Source organism: Pecten maximus, unplaced genomic scaffold (genome assembly GCF_902652985.1).
Source record: "Pecten maximus unplaced genomic scaffold, xPecMax1.1, whole genome shotgun sequence".
Classification (NCBI taxonomy): Eukaryota; Metazoa; Mollusca; class Bivalvia; order Pectinida; family Pectinidae; genus Pecten; species Pecten maximus.
In genome coordinates this window covers 1-4,976 of record NW_022982232.1, presented here as the reverse complement: position 1 = coordinate 4,976, position 4,976 = coordinate 1, and the positions used below count along the sequence as shown (strand labels likewise).

At 33.5% G+C, this 4,976-nt stretch overlaps 1 long non-coding RNA gene across 1 annotated transcript; it reads left to right on the top strand.

Annotated features, from left to right (window-relative positions):
• The first annotated feature begins 1,572 nt into the window (after positions 1–1,572).
• Positions 1,573–4,886, top strand: LOC117320427. The gene is made up of 3 exons (XR_004531038.1): positions 1,573–1,647; positions 3,935–4,003; positions 4,344–4,886. It is a non-coding gene; the product is annotated as an uncharacterized LOC117320427 (long non-coding RNA).
• The last annotated feature ends 90 nt before the right edge of the window (positions 4,887–4,976 follow it).

Here is a 4,976-nt window from a genome sequence, read left to right as displayed (position 1 = left end):
GGAAAAAATCAGCATTATCATGTCTTTGCTCATCTCTCAATTCAATCACTTATTCATTTCATTACCTAATCCAGATAATAAGTTTATTAAGAAACTCAACTTGCTTTTATTTGATTATGTATGGAGCGAAAAACCAGATAAAATAAAAAGAGAAATGTGTTTGTCAGGGTGCACATGTGTGTATATAAGGGTGTATATGTATACGAGAGTGTATATTCATGTGACAAAGTGGGCATATGAGGGTGTGCATGTGTGAAGGTGTGCATGTGTGTGTGATGGTGAAATGCATATAGTAAAGAAATGATACATGTCTAAATGTGAGTGTGTGATGATGCAATGTATTTACATTACAGAAACTTTGAATATTTAGTTTTCTCTGCATCTTAATTACATTCAATGTGCTTGTATAGGACATATGTATGTATGTGTGTATAAATGTGTGTATGTGATTAATTAACTACTGTAAAAGCCTCTACATGATATGCAACAATAATATAGCAGATGTAATAATCTTCTTAAGGCTATTTTGAATATCTTTAATTTATACAAATTCAGAGTTTATACAAGCCTTGGTACGTGTGTGTGTGAAAAAATAAGACACTTCGACTACAACAAACTATAAAACATGCATTGGTTTTCTTGTGATCAACAAGTTTCGACTGACTGATGAACCTGAAGACACTCTGACAACTCAAACCTAAGCATACTAACTATTTCATCAATACGGAGCCTAATTGCAAAAATGTGTTCTCTGCTTATTTTTGCCAAAGCCTGAAGATTATTTTGAAGATTTATTCGATTATTATCATATTCAATTGAAAGGAAATGTGCAATAAACTCGTTTAGGCCATTTATCTAAGCAAACCTGTCCTTCCCTTGTGACGTCACCCTTGGCTTCCCCGCCATCTGGCGGTCGTTTCCTGTAACAGATTACATGTTTACAGGGCAGGAAGTGTTTCATCAACACAATGTATCTATTTCATAACACTTTCTAAAAGAGTGATTTTGGGGGTAAAAATAACATATTTAGGTTGATTCTGAGAATTACTGATTTGGTGAAATTTGATGTGTTTGGCAATGTATCATCATTTTCACGTGCCTTTAATCTATTACTGTTTGTTTTATTTTTTAAATATAGAGTTTTGGATAGCTTTTGGAAAAAAAACTGTTAAGTTCGTGCATTTTGGAGTTTGCTTAAAATCTCCAATTATCCGTTTCAGCCCTTTGTCCTTTGGAATCAAGTGAAGGGCACAGGGAGACATTCATCCTTAATAACAAATCTTTGCGCTCATTTTTATTTGAAGAACATTTTGAACATAAATCCTCCATGTGATAAAAAGGTAAAACAATTTGATGTACAATCCGAGAACTAATGATATTATATTGCAGAAAATACTATTGTAATACAAAGCAACTGTGAATTACTCGTAGATCAGTTTTCAGCAAATTTTGGTCAAACGTTAATTATCGATCGGTGAAATAATTATGTAAAATTTAGATGAATTATTTAAATATTATTAATATGATACATCAAATCAAAAGTTATCGTCTATTTCCAATATTCTTTTCCACCAGGTGGTGCCGCAAATCAGGAGTCCCTAACCAAAGACGACAAAGGTTACACTCTCGTGTCAAAAACACCCAAAGGTAGGTAATAGTTTCATAACTTATTGCTAAAATGCATGTACTGGTTTTCTTATGGTCTATAAGTTTGACTGAATAATAAACTTGATAAGGACACTTTGACTACACAAAAGTGTTCATCCTACCTACTAGATCAATACAGCTCAATTTAAAAAATGTGTTCATCGTGGATAAAAGCATGTTCAATTATAGTTGATACAATTATACAAATACTAATACAATATCTGGGGAAAGTTATTCAATTATCATCATAGTTAATTAAAAGGATAGTGTATAAAGCATTTACATTTAAATACATTTATCTAAGCAAACGCTCCCCATATCATCCCGTCCTCCCCTTCTGAAGTCATACTTGTCCTCCTCGCCCTCTGGCGTAGTTTTATTTCACTAATTGAGGCGGACATTTATTTTACTATTCAATCTTTATTTTTGTTTGATAATTGCATGCCTTTGTATCGCACTATTATACCTTACACTCATCAATCTGACATGAAATCTCGTTCCATCTCCAACCAGCATCTCCCCGGTGCCTTCGTTTTGCCTCAAATTATTCAATTTTTTCAACGGTATTTTGCGGAAAATCATTCAGAATGGTCCAATGACTCTGAGAGTTAGGAACATTTGGAATCAAAACTTAAAGTTTTGCGTTTAGCTCATCTTCTCAAAAAGCATCGATGTAATGTCAGTTAATCTGGGATATAGTTTCATTGTCGTCAGGGCATCTTAACATACCCTACATATTACTGATTTGTGTTATGCATTATCAACAGGTGTCTAATATATATATAGAGTGTGAATATTTCACTTAAAACTTGCATTTTCTTAGCGCCAAGTGAAGGACACAGAAAACATGCATCCCTAATAATTACTCCTATGTTAGCTCTTCTCTTAGCCAGGACAATAAAGACCTCCATCATAATGGAGCTGGGGGTTATATAAAGTTAGCCTACGAATGGGTTAAGATCAAACTTTCAACATACATTGAAGCTGACAATGCTTCGAATAGAGATTGAACAAAAATTATCAGCGAAGTTTCAGTTATCAAACATCTGAAATATTCATATGTATCTAAAGAAATGCCGACATTAAGTTTGTGCTCTGCGAAAGATTAAACTGGTTTAATAACCCAATGACCTTTATAAAGGCGTCTCAATGTAGAGCACAGGCTAAAATGTGGACACTTCCTTAGATACGATGACCAGAACATACTGTGAACATAGGGGATATCTCCATAACGATTTTCTGAATACTGAAACTTCGTATGTTTTAATCTAAATTTGAAGCTTTTGAATTTGCATCGTCAGCTTTAAATTGATTATTATTGAACCGTTTTGCTGTAAATCATATTTACAATCTGTAAGCCGTGAAATACATCTATTTTACATTCCGACTTCTGTATTCTATTTGTGGTGTGATTTGTGATCTGTGATCTTGATGACGTACCGTGATCACTTGCAATAAATGTAGTTTTAATAAAAAAAAATGTTTAAAAGTCGGTTTCTTGTTCAAGTTGGCTGAAGTGTTTCCATACGAGGTACGGTGAAGCATTGGAATTGTATCGTTGGATTTTATTTCAAACCTTTTGAAAACGAAATGCAAACGGCATCATCATAATACACCAGGAAAGTGCAATTAATGCTTTAAAATATTTAAAAGAGTATAAAAAAGTGTGTCCGTCCGGGGGTTAAAACGGATTTCACTAATGGAGGCATACTTGTCCCCTGACGTGTGAAGTGCAAGATTCGCAAACTTAAAAGCATGAGTACACGATAGTTCCTGATCGCGGTGAGAGATTAAGTTCATAATCGTCTGTCAAGGTTAAAGGTAAAAGGTTGCGTTTGACTACTTTAAAAAACTAAAAAAAGTTTATATTCCATTAACTCCCGGATAGGTTAGTTTTATTGGTGAAGTGGAAAGGGCCTTCCTCACTTTGCTTTTATTTCTGTAAGTTCATTCCATTCTGTATTCATAATGTTCATTACTTCCTTCCTTCAAAAGTATAGTGATGCCGTAAGTTAACTACATTCTACATTCATAATGTCCTTCACAAAAGTATAGGGATGCGGATAGTTACTAACATTCTTCCTTCACAGCATTATGGGAATGTTGTTAATTAAGTACATCCTCCTTTCACAAAGTCATAACAATGCCGTAAGCTTATTACATCCTTCCTTCACGAAGTTATAGTGATGTCGTAAGTGACTTATACTTTTCTATATGTCTTTAAACCACAATGACTGTTCTATTTTATCACCAACTACATTTAGTGTTATGCTGTTTTGTTTTAAAGACAAAAATCCACTTTACGATGATATTGCTCCAGCAAAATCCGATGAAGGAAAGTCAAAAGCCTAAACGGGTAAGAACTTTTCTTTCTATCTATCATGAAGCCATGTGTTGTCTAATATCAGAAAAAACTATTGTCATCAAAACATGAACTTTCTTATTATTTGCGAAGGTATGGTGATTAATTAATTTTTTTTTAGAATTGACATCCGAGAAGCATTGAATTAAGTCAAAATTTGAATCTAAAATATGAATAATCTTAACGACAACATTTAGCGATTAACAGTCACAAAAAGACAACCTACGTTTCTTTTAAGTTAAAGAATGTTTACACTATAAAGCTAGATTTGGTTAACTAATATTTCATGTATGTGATTAAATACTTATCAATGTTGTGATGTCATGTTTTCAAGTTCAAAGAATGAGCTATGGAGACAGTGATCGAGCTACATCTGGTGAAAATATCCAAAACCAGCACCATCATAGGGGAACAGTCTATTGTACCAGCGAGTGATATATCCATGTGCGATGGAATCCAGACCAAATAAAACAAACTGTCTCACTCTAGAAAACATTGAGTTCATCGACATTGACGTCGAAGTCAATATGACAAACGAAACGACGACAGTCTCATGACAGAACGCAATACGTCCTCGTTAACTTTATAAAGAATGTACAAACCAAGAGTAAAAAAGATGGCATCCTTGATTTATTTCTTATTGATTGCATATTGTCTGCTTTTGATTGTATTGGTATGTCTTGATAACAAAATAATGTATCATGTCGCTTGATCAAATGATTTTTTATCGGATACCATGTGACACTATTTAAACCAATCAGAGAGTTTGAAATATATAGTTTTATACTTACGACATTTACTAACCCATTCTTTTGGTCAATTGGTCACTAGTTGTCAGTTATAATGATTAAATTATATTCGGATACCAGAAGATGACATAAAAGGATGGGTTTTATAGTTTAAACCCGTGATAAACATCGTAGTTTTGTTCAGATACACAATGTATGTATATGTACCATGCATCATG